The sequence below is a fragment of the Chroicocephalus ridibundus genome, chromosome 2 (assembly GCF_963924245.1).
Source record: "Chroicocephalus ridibundus chromosome 2, bChrRid1.1, whole genome shotgun sequence".
Taxonomy (NCBI): Eukaryota; Metazoa; Chordata; class Aves; order Charadriiformes; family Laridae; genus Chroicocephalus; species Chroicocephalus ridibundus.
The window spans coordinates 30,663,634-30,676,406 of NC_086285.1; the positions used below are offsets into that span (position 1 = coordinate 30,663,634).

The 12,773-nt window shown below is 37.5% G+C and overlaps 1 protein-coding gene across 1 annotated transcript in view; it reads right to left on the reverse strand.

The window, feature by feature from the left end:
- Nucleotides 1-12,773, reverse strand: part of THSD7A (thrombospondin type 1 domain containing 7A) — a 295,731-nt gene that overhangs the window by 196,245 nt on the left and 86,713 nt on the right. The gene's annotated exons all lie outside the window — the stretch shown is intronic.

Here is a 12,773-nt window from a genome sequence, read left to right on the forward strand (position 1 = left end):
AACTAATTCCCAGAATACTGTGAGAATGTAGCTACTTTCAGAAGTTTTTCCAGATTAATGAACTGCATTATTTTTTCATTAGAAGCAGCAGCGTGCTCCGAGACATACAAAGTGGGGAACAAAAAAGCCACCCTGAATAGAATGTATTCTCCAAAAAGCCCTCAGCTTTCTTAATGAGTTTCTATCTTCAGGGAGCCTTCTTCATCTTTACTTTAAAAATTCAAAACCAAAAGCAACACTATTACTTCAAATGGACTCCTTGTTTATAACCAACTGCAGCAAATTAGGTGAACTCTTTGTCTGTTAGCACCAGACACAGGTGAAGTGATATAGCACAAAAGTAAATCTTTTTTAATTGCCATGCTATCTTTGATCTTCTACATTCCAATTTTTTTGTTGTTTTTTTTTTTCCCTCAGATGTGCTATTCATTAAACTATTTTCCCTATCTATCTTAAACTGCTTCAATAACTGAAGATTTAGTAAGCCTTAGCCAATGATAACTTGCTTCTTTTTGAATACTTTCAATGAAAAAAAAAAAGTTAACAGAAAAGCAATATATTATCTGATTCATTATACAGAAAGCAGGGCATCTGTGTTTTACGGCTTCTTAATATATTTTGTCTTTCCAAAATAACTCTCTCTGGTAACATTTACATAAGAGGTGATGAATGTCTGTCTTAAATTGAAAAGAAATTGCAACACTGAATTGCATTATCAACTAATACAGGCACCACAAGACTGAAAACTCATTTTTGTGCTCTTCCTTTTAGTATTTTATCTTTAATTAAGTAGCACCTTTTCTTCTTCTCAAGTTCTCCTTAAATCCGTATTTTGTTAGTGAATGCCTGCCTCTAGGAGTGCTACTCATCGCTCTCAGGGGATTATATACAGACTGGATTCCATTGATAGTATAATAATAAACTTTCTGGATAACAGTGTTTCACTGTTGAGAAAATATATTTAGAAAGGTATGGGCATATACTGAAGATTGCCTTTAATTTACTAAAACAGCAAGGTTATTAGTTCAGACGTATATACAACCTTTGTAAGAGATACATAAGCTACTTTAGAAGCAAGTTGTCTACTGTTATCTTTCTTACAATGGCTTCCACCCAAACTAGCATCTACATATGAGCAGTAACAACAGGCAATTTACTCTGAGACACAGGTTCAACGTTTCATCTCCTTCTACTCTAATAATAGTATGAAAGATTTCTCATCGATACGAACACACCTATATCCTACTTCTCAAATGAGGGTGATGAAGACATCACGTAAGCAACAGATTTTGTCATTGTGAGAGAAGTTTTTTTCTGTTTGTGTGGCAGCAATTTGTAGTTCACGGAATTGTTACTTCATTTCTGATCAGCAGTGTCCCTTTACAGCTGAGGCTTCAAAAAAACATACTTATTTTGGAAACCCTACTTCTGCATCCGAAAGGTAAAATCTTTACTACCCAATTTTAGCTTTTAGTTTTGGACCCTGATGCTTAAGGGCTATCACTTTTATGTTAAGAGAGAAACTAAGCAATACACTGTTCAGGAGAAACTATGAAGCACTATAACCTAGCAAATTCAGTATTTTCAAGGGAAGGCATTTACTACATAACATCTCCAGAGCAATAAAATGAACTTATAGAGTTAGGATAAGAAAAAGCCAAAATTATGCTATCTCAAAAAACAAGTTGTCTAATATCCATATAACAAAATCATAAATTTAGAGTTACTTCCACCACATGTAATTGGTAGTACATCTGATAAAATGGCTTAAATCTGTATTATGACAAAAGAACCAAGACTCAATTATAATCAGTACATATACTCATCATCTTGATTTATTCCATAAAGCTTTTAAAACATATTAAACACAGAGGGGGGAAATGAATTATTTATATTAATATATATTTAATATATTAAATATGTAAATCATCTATACAAATCTGTCATGGTATGCACTTTGCGGAGTTTTGGTTTTGCTTTTGTGCAGTACAGCCCATAGACTTCTCCTGCAGTTCCCTACAAAGCCATGGAAGTAAAGTACAGAAAAGTAACCTGAATTCCCTAGCTTTATGGTTCAGGTACCCAAACTATGCCCAGGGTGTTGACATTCATATATCAAGTTGAAACATGAAGACCCACAAGTCATTCATCCATGTCAAGTTAAAGACTACAAATCTTCCTTGCACACTCAGTCACTTTATCACTCTCCCTCCTCTTCCTTCCACTATCTTCTGCATGGCACCAAGCCCGTCTTACAGGAAGGAGTTGGTCTTTCCAATGCTGCTCTCTAAAAAGCAATGCTGACTGTGAATTTCATTTAGAGTTTCAAAAAAAAAAAAAAAACAAAGTGGTTTCAATGACAGCCTTCAAAGCACGCCTCTTAAAAACAGCAAGCTAAGCAGCAGCGGAGCTGGAATTTCTTAAAATGAGTTAGTGGTATAAAAAAAAAAAAAATACGCTTCTGTTATTAGATGCAACCACAAATTCAAGCTGTGCTCCTGTTTTAGTCAGACACTGAAGACCTAGGTAACCTACCATTATACGCATTTTAAGGTAGTGCCATTGGATCCATAGAGCGTTGTTCAGTAATGTTTTCAGACCATCACATATATATCACACATGCAAGCGTGCACGCACAGGTATGCGTATCGTTGGAGACATCGAACGAAAATAACTTCTAGACAGATTCATTAGAAAATTCATGTTAGTTTAAAAATTTCCACATCTATTCATACAGCAATTGCCGCCTTCTCTCAGCCCCCTGAGTTTTTCAGTCTCACAGTCTATTTTACATATTTGTATTCAACAGAAAATAGCTGCTGGTTGCTTACCCCATGATTTTCATGTTTGTATTCTCCACTCAAGTTAATTTCTTTCTTCCGATTTCCCAAATGTCATAATCTTTTCCTATTACATCCATTTTTGTTTGCATATGACAAGTGCTACAAGCGTGCTAAAGCGCTGGTTTCTTGGGAACAGTATGATAACCATATCAAAAAGTCCCAAGTCTCAAAAAGTTTCTTCTCTTTTGTTTTTGCACAGAAACCTACAGAAAACTATACTTACATAAACGTCACTTTACAGAAGAGGAAAAAGGTTCTCAATGTCACCATTGCCAACCACTTCCAGAGCTGAGACCAGATTCAAGATCCAGCCTCTTTACTGGCTTATAATGTTTTCTTGTTGTTTTTTTTTTCCATAAGGTTTGTTGTTCCTTGTTGCAAAATATAGCAGTCTTACTGTTACTGGAATGGCTTTTACCCTTTTCCTCTACCTCTTCCCCTAATCCAGACATTTTTTTGACCGACAATCACAAGCAAATCAAGTAAAGCAGAATAAACCAGGAAAAAATTCATCACAATGTATACTTGATTCAACCAGTCAGCAGAAAACTGCAAAACAAGCAAAACTTTACATAACACAAGGGATCTTTTAGAATAATCAAGCACATTCATATCAAATGCCAGTGCCAGCAATAGATGGTCAGAGCCTGGAGAAGGATCACAGGTCAGCTGGAGAGCACCTGGAGTGCAGCACAAAGGACTTCCAGCCACTTCAGCCAATAAGTCAGCTTCATCAGGGGCCCAACTTAAATGCCTCTCTGCAAACACATGTAGCATGGGGAATAAACAAGAGGAGTTAGAAATGTGCACACACCTTCAGGGTTATGATCTTATTGGCATCATGGAAACATGGTGTAACGGCTCTTATAACCGGAGTGTTGGAATGGAAGGATATAGGCTCTTTAGAAAGGACGGGAGAGGAGATGGGGCTGGGGGGGGGGACGACAATTTTCCCCCCCTGCTCTGCTCTGGTGACAACCCACCTGCAGTATTGCATCCAGCTCTGGGGCACCCAGCATAAGAAGGACATGAACCTGTTGGAGCAAGTCCAGAGCAGGGCCATGGAGATGATCAGAGGGCTGGAGCACCTCTCCTAGGAAGACAGGCCAAGAGAGTTGGGTGGCGTTGTTCAGTCTGGAGAAGAGAAGGCTCCGGGGAGACCTTATGGCCCCTTCCAGTACTTAAAGGAAGCCTACAGTAAAGATGGGGAGGGACTCTTTATCAGGGAATGTAGTGATAGGACAAGGGGTAACGGTTTCAAACCGAAAGAGGGGAGATTTAGATTAGATATTAGGAAGAAATTCTTTACTGTGAGGGTGGAGAGACATTGGAACAGGTTGCCCAGAAAAGCTGTGGATGCCCCATTCCTAGAAGTGTTCAAGGCCAGGTTGGATGGAGTTGGATTGTCTAGTGGAAGACATCCCGCGCCATGGCAGTGGGGATGGAACTAGATAATCTTTAAGGTCCCTTCCAACCCAAACCATTCTATGAAATTCAAAACAAGAGTTTTGCTACATGCAAATAGAAGAAGGGATGACTGACAAATCTGTGAATGTGGAAATGCTAAGTAACATTCCTCTTACTACTGAAGAGATTTTCTCACAGCTATGCATTTTGGAACTATCATACAGTCAAATCCTGCTTCCAAGGTTTTTCAAAACACTGTTTTCTTATGAAAATAATTTTATCCTTTAGTACGGCATCTTGATATCAGATATTTGAACTATTTTTGACACTTGAAATTATTTGAATGAGCTTTTAGAGTGTTAATAATTTATCTTCGTATCTTTGTAAACAGCATCGTTAACAAGTCTTAATTATGTCATTTTGTATAAAGCTGTGGTACATAGGAACACCAGCAATTGAAGAGAATTCAATTGTGCTAGGCACTGTACAAACACAAGTCATTATAAAACAATCTCTCTCTGTTCTGTTCTTTATTTCTCTAATGGCCTAGTGGTAAAATAGCTATTCCCCAGCACACATAAGGAGAGTTATATTGTTGTTCACTAATATAAACATTTCATTTTGCATAATACAGGAGGTAGAAGGTAATAATGTGTCTCATTAAGAAATTTCTCATTGGATTAGCAGATGTCATCAATCTTTAAAATGTTTAAGTATGTCTCACTACATCAGAAACCATTTCCAATTAATATCCTCAAACTCACTTTATGCAATATAAACAGTCTACACAAAACAGTTACTTATTATCTCTCTCTGTCCCTCTCAAAATACCTGTGGAAAACTCTTACCAGTATTTGGACATTTGAAAGTTTGCTGTGTTACCTGCAACACTGTGCACTAGGGATCACAGGAGAAACTTCAACTTGGTCCAGTCAATAAGGGCTACATCTAATGCCACTCCTTCCCTGAATCCATGCAAATAGACCATATTTTTCTTCTCTATTCCACAGACATAAAATCACCAAAAAAAATCTTGGCAATGCTCACAAAATACCGAAAATTACTTCAAAAGAACAGCTACTGTGGTCTACTGACAACTTCCAGAAATGTCAGCCACACCAAAATGCACAGTGCTAATTAATGCTGAGAACGTGCTGATTGCTACAATAACTGTCTTAGATTTTGTGTGAAATCCCAGACGCTGGTACATTTAACAATGTACAGCATTCATATGGGTGTTGTAAATAATGGGATTTCTAGGGGAGATTAATTTGTGTTAGTGGTAGCAAAACTGCTTACATTAAATTTGGTTTGACTGAGATTTAATATGCAATACATTAAAGTTATTTTAATTGTCTTTACTCAGGAAAGTTTACCAAATAACGTCATTCTTTAGGGTTTCTAGACATGTTTCTCTCACCTAATTATTCCATCATTTTAGTAACTCCATATGTTTTTACTGCCTCACTACACAGAAATAGACATAAAAAGAAAAAAGAAGTCCATAAATAAAATCCCAAGTTAATGCTACTGCTATCTCCAACTGTGGGCTCTGCCAGCCCATTGTCTCCTTTGAGGGTCCACACCAAACAATTGGATCTTCAGCTTCTATCAGTCTGAACTTAAACAGATCTTTATCCACCTAAGGAACCCACCACTTTTTTTCAGCTTCACCAATCTAAGAAACAGAAACAGAGATTTTTGACTGCACATACATCCAAAAAGGGGTCTCCCAGCCCTCTTACACGGAGAGGCCTTGTCGGTGGACAGAAAACAGATCATAAAGGAATATACGAAAAGAAAAAAAAGACATATAAAGATGTGAATGCATCAAAGAACCTTCAATAAACAGAGTAAATATGCGTAGTGTCCTAAACCCCAGACATTACTTTCTCAGCTGCAGCGTGTAGTTTGGTGTGAAATTTTATTTACACTTGTGTTTGAGAGTATTAGCCTTTATATTATGGGAATTGGGCTTTCTATTAAATCTGGAGTTATTGTGTTAAAAGATACATGGTTGTGACATCTGAACAACTGAGTGGATGAACACAATAAAGGATATAAACATCAGGTGGAGTTGGGAACTGTAAAATAAAACCCTGGTCTATAAGATATTAAAAAACAGAATTAATCCAACACCGGAGCAGCCAGCCTACAGAGCAAAACAACCCACAGCTTTTGTGACATTCTCTTATTCCAGTATGCCTATAAACTGAGGGATTCAGCTGATCCAGTTAGCATAAGCACTCCAGGGCACTTGCTAAAAACAATCCAGACATTCTCAGCTACCAGTACAACATGATCAACTACCATTTTCCACTCTTCTGACAGCTTCAAAATGCTATCCTACAAGTGAAGTCAACCATTAGCCCAGAGTATATTTTATCTTAACTAGAGGCTTATCAGCCCCCCTTCTTCCTATTTTCCTATCTCAGATTTGGCAATGTAGCTGCACAAGAAAAAGAATTTCAGCAGCACAACATTTTTCTCCAAACATTTAAATATTTACTCTGACTTTGTTAAATAAGGAGACACATTAGTAAAAAACATTTATAAGTAATTTCCTTAAAGCAACCATTTTCTGCATCTCTGCCAAATGTTTTGTTGCCAGGCTGCACTAAAAACCTTTTGCGTTCATGGAAGACTTAATACTTGCCTTGCACAATATCTGTTGAATAAAGAAATCTGAAAGGACATTTTATAGATGAGGGCGAAGAGCAAGAGTGATGAACGTGCCTAATGAAAATGAATATTTCCTTATTCAAGTCATAGATAGACAAGCCCCATTTGACTACATAAAAGTCAGATTTAACTAGGAAACAGACAGTCAACAGCGTGGTTGCTTAGATGCACATTACAGAATGCAATAGAAGTGATACATTCTAACTCTAATTAATATAAATTTATACAGGGTGTATGTGACCAACACTTAACCACGTTCAGTCCTGGAGGATCATTTATATTTTAAATCAATGAGATAACTGTAAAGCATCTTTATCACATTTTGCTTGACTAGGTTTTTTCTTTGAAAAGCTGATGAAATGCAGCTTTTACTAATATCCCTTTTATCTTATTCTGGAACTAAAGACCTGAGAATGAAAAAGGTGAATCCTGATAAGCACCTTTTACATTGACAATTCAAAAATTTTGACCTCTCCCTCCTCAAGGATGTGTAGGTAGATTTTCCCTTGAAGAGGTCCTCATTGCCCTCTTTCATCATCACATGTGAATTCCCTTCCTGTCCGTCAGGCCTCAAGTTAAAACATCTTTTCTCATTTAGCATTTTCCCCTCGGTCTTCACATCTAATCCGCCTCTTCAGATCATTTCTTCATAATCTCTTTAAAATCGGGAGTTTTCTATTTACTGACATAGGCTTATCTGTCTCTAGTCTCAAGTTGCGATTACTGCAAAAATTCTTTACTCTGGTTTTGGAAAAAAAGCCAAGTACTGAAACAAATCGGGAATTTTCTGCTATAGGATGGAACAGCTTCAACAAACAAGCTGACACAACCTTTAAAAGGTAACTGCTTTAATCAGAGGGATGATTAGGTAATTTTTATCTGTCCCTCTTCCCTTGTGATCATTCCTGTCATGTATTTAGGCACATTTTGAAAAGCCTGCTGGACTGCTGGTCCTAGGAAGGACTTCTGCCCCCCTCAGGCACTAATACTAGATAGGAACACTCAGTCCTGCGAAAATAAGGGCAGTCATAGGGACATACATAGGGAAAATAAAATAAGGACATTTTATTCAGTGTTTTTATGTTTGTTAGCCACCAAAGGCGTTAGATGAGGAATTTCAGACAAAGTGTTGGAAACCCTCCTCTCTCCAATGCCATTTGAGGCATCAAACTCTTTTTAAAATAGAGTTTGGCCTTGGAATGTGTAAAACTGTAAAACCTGACAAGGATGCATGATGGTACAGAGGTTGTGTTTGTCCTACTTCGTGGGTAAGTGGGAAACCAAGAGGTTAAAAACTAGAGGGGTTTTGAGACCCAAGTTCTTATCAAGTAGCAAAGAAGCATGATGTGGTTAAAAAGTCCCACAGTAACACGTTGAAACAAGAGAAAGATTTGTTCATAGACTGTTCAGGTGAAGTAGGAGGCCCTTGGGCAGTCATCTTTCCAAGAGGATGGAACTAGGAAGAGTAAAGGAGAGATGCTACTGCCTGAAAAAAGCTCAGAAAGAGGTTAAGGAGAGCTCTTGCAGAGCTTCCAACATCTCTCTGGTGCCGCTGGAAACCACTTGGCACACTAATTTGACACTGTACCTCCATAACCCCAGGAGCACATGCAATTTCCTGTATGTTTCCTACACCCACATTATTGCCTTTCCTCTGATTCTCCACTGCCTCAAACATTGCACAAATTATTACCTAAGGACCAATTCTCACATACTGAGACACAGCATAAGCATAAAAATAAAGGTATTTAAGTGTTCTCTTCAGAAAACGAAGAATTCTTCCTTTTAATTTTAAAAAGGCACGGTTACCTACAGATAGTCTATTTCAAGTTCTACCTTTGTTAGAAAGAAGGGGAAAACGTCCAACAGCAGCTGTTATACAGACGACCAAGTCTTGGTATCACACAATTGCAGATAGCTCAAATAACTCAGCAGAGTTATACCAATCTATACTATCTGAGATCTGATCAATAATCTTTAAAACAGATAATGATGGTAAAGGCACTGCCTCCCAGATTTTTTCTTATGGCTTTTTTTTTTTTTTTTTTTGGTTCCAGAGATATCAATCCAATGTTGCATCTTCCACTTCAAGAGTATAACGTGCATTACTTCAAACTGTCAGAAGAAGCAATTTTAGAGCGTGATCGAACCTTTGTGATTTTGTGCAGCTCTTCAGTAATTATATTAGTAACTGTAGGCAGGCATTGCACCCAACACTGACAGCACATCACACATCACCATGTCGGTTGATTTAACAAAAACAAATGAAGCACAGCGTACAAAGAAGTAAAGGAGAGTTCTGACGTGGTAAGAAATACCTAGGCTTAGTCAGTTGTATATAGAAATGGTACCTACGTGGCTTGCATCACAAAATGACAGAACAAGAAAAATATGCATCTTCTTGTTTTGGAAGAGTGATAGCTGTATGGCAGTCTTCATTTATGAATCAGCAATCCTCACATTGTTTACTGCAAAACTTAGAGATATATCAAAATCTTAGCCTATGGTGGGGAGTATAAAGAAGATTATGATACATTCTGGAATATGAAAATTTAACTTTAAACATAAAAGAAACTGGACAATAACATTTAGCAAAAGTTAACACAAAAGGAGATTTTACTGAATTGTAGCATAGAATTACTAATTTTTTTTTATGCATATACAGAAACAATTCATTAAGGCTTCATAACAGTTAAGGTAGAATATGAATGAAACTTAAAACATTTCAGGAACTCACAGAAGTTCAGTGTAGGAGCGTAGAACCTGAACCAAACACCTATTCATAGCAAATAAAGACTGTAGACTTAGAGAAGGGCAATTACTGATGAACAAAACAGGTAATTCAAAAATTCTTTCAACTTCAAAAGTCCAGTGCTCAGCAGTGTGTGTCCACCTCACACCAGTGGAATCACCACCCCTTAATACCACAATATCTGTTCTACGAGTTGCTGTTCTCTGCCTCAAATCATCAAGCAGACAGACACCATGACTCAACTCTGGGAATCTAGCTGTTTCATCACTCTCCTGTGAAGGTATTCTGCACAGGTAGAGACTTTGCTTTAGTTTATGTTAAAGAAACCAGATGGACTTTCCCAGTGACCACACAAAATTAGTGAGCTGTGTATTTGGATCTGAAAAAAATGTACACACCATGTCTGCATGGCATGGAATGAGAATGTTTTGCGAGAAACCTAGTTTAAAGACTAGTAACTATGATCAACTACGTTCATCTAAATGCCACTCAAAACACTGAAAACATCATAATTGCAGCATAAATCTGCAACAGCAAACATCCATTCTCAAAAGAGATCAAAAAAGTTACGAAAACCAAAACTTCAAAGCAGTTTCAGTTGGAAAAGTAAAAATAACTTAGTGATGGCGTCCATACCACAGGAAGGTGGAGATTAGAAGGGACCTCTGGAAATCATTTAGTCCAAGCTACCTGCCCAGAGCAGGTTGTTCACAACATTGTTCATGCTAAATCAAAGATAATTAAACCCCAGAATGGTTAACCTGAGTATTACAGACCCTTCAGATTTTTATGGTAGTACACAGGAGGATGGCGGTAGACAGGAAAGTTCATGACCCCTGAGACGTTTTCATAGCTGTTGGAAGATGAACCAGATGAAAGCTCCCTCCCCCCACCCCCTCCCAAAACAACAACAAAAAAACCCCAAACCTCATAAAACAAAACAACAACCCTTCAAAAAAAGAAAGTATAAGGAAACTGTCCCAGATACCAAAACTGTTATTTTATAGGACAAAGAATGCCTCAACTCAGACCTCATAACTCTTGCAGATTATTCTCCAGGGCATGCACAACGCAGTAAACCAGTATAGAAGACATGGAGTAGCGCACACCAAGACTTACTTCAAAAATCTTTAGAAATAAAAATCAGACACATGCAAGTCATGAAAAACATTTACAAAAACTGATGCCAGACTAAATTCAATACAAAAAAAGCATGTTTCTCAAAAAATGGATATAACAAGTCCCAAAAGGCATATAATCAAGCTGATTTCCTTGACACGCAGTCTTAGCCACACATTCCCTTGACCAGTTTCTTTCACAGAAGGAAAAGCAAAATACCATCTGAGTTGGAAGGGCTCATTACCTGTTCAATTTTATTAGTCCCTCTGATACTTCAGCTGGACTGTATGCGCCCCATACTAGCTATCCCTTCAGATCACTGACCAGAGATTCTCCTAGTTCACTTTCTAGAACCTCCCACAAAGAGGAGGGGGAAAACAGAAAAACTCACTAAAACGTGTGTGCGAAGATTTAATTAGAAGCCAAACGCAGATGCACTACCTTATTCACTGAATCCTGCCATTCACTGTTTGAAAAGAGTCTTTCTGACTTGTTTTTTATCATGTTATTATCAAATCGCTGACATTGTAATATTAGAAACTGCACAGTGAACATGCTCATCTTATTTCTTATTGCAGGCAAAACAGAGGAGAGAGGTCACAGAATAAAAGCCGAAGGGAAGAGCTGGCTCTTCATCAGACCACGTAATTAGATCATACCTGTTCTAAACAAAAGTTCCTTAAGAGTGGTCTTTGCCAGGAAGGGAGAAAACAAAAGCCGCCCAGTTTCCTTGAGCTGGTTTAGCTGACATGACTTCAGAGCACGTGTACTATATGCAAAGTAAGTGGATTTAAGTTCATCGCAAACTGACAGTGCATGTTTGTATTAGTTGACTACAGTTATCATTTTCAACCTTTGTTACTATTTTAACAGTTTTAAATACGATCCATTAAACTGTTCAATGGAGACAAAATAAAATGCTGGAGAGTTTATTCCACTGATGCCTAGCAACTTAGCGTAAATGTAAAATGCTTTATGAAAATGCTATACTATCATTGTGCTTTTGCATAAACCTGTGCATGTATTTTATCTTCTTTTTTTTTTAAGCGTGTGCTAAACATATACAAATCTGTAATGGGACTGAAAACTATGTTTTGAATTTGTCAGGGGGTCAAAAAAAAAAAAAGGTCACTGTCATTGTGCGATCCATCTTTCAGTCAGAAGTGAAAGTTGCAAAGGATTTTCCCTTCTTCAGACTTCTCTTTCTAGCGTTATTGGAAAGCTTGTCTTCCTGTTTAAATGAATTTCCTTTTAATCTCCTCCCTGAGCTGCTGGATAGATGGAGCCTCTTAAAAAATTCAGGATATCACTGTAATTGTAAATTGATCTGCTTCTGTGGCAGAAGGCTGGGGCCCTCCATCCAGGAAAGAGACTGTCTTCTCAAAGTTGTTTTTCAGACAAATGATTAATTTGCACTCTCCCTTACTACTATATTATCCTTTAATGGAAAAGCAATTTTTATACCAATCTACTACTTTTTGGATTGTTTTATTCCTGGCAACATACAGGGAAGAAAGCCAACTGCCAAAGCCAATGTGAAATATTTACTGGCTTGAAATTCTTACATTTCCTAAAGGAGACTCTACTTACATAGAAACTACAACTGTACTAGACAACTAAAATGTACATATTCATCACTGATAAAATTCTGAATTAATGTAATGTATTAATAGACACAGGAAAATTCCCCACTGATTTTTAATGCAAAGTTGAGGTTGGAACACTGTTATGACTATGCAATCTTTAAAACAGACACGTAACTCATTAGTATCAAAGTAGAGGAAATTATCTATCTAGTGTGGTGCTGAATCCACATAGCCTATTTGTCTGCGGCTCTTTGGTTATGAGATCTGGCATCACTTGGATTATTTCACCTAATCCATCATTAGCTTTCACGTGTCCTATATACTGTGCAACAAACCTAAATTTAACAAACCCAACTCCCCATCAATTACCACGCTGAATATATT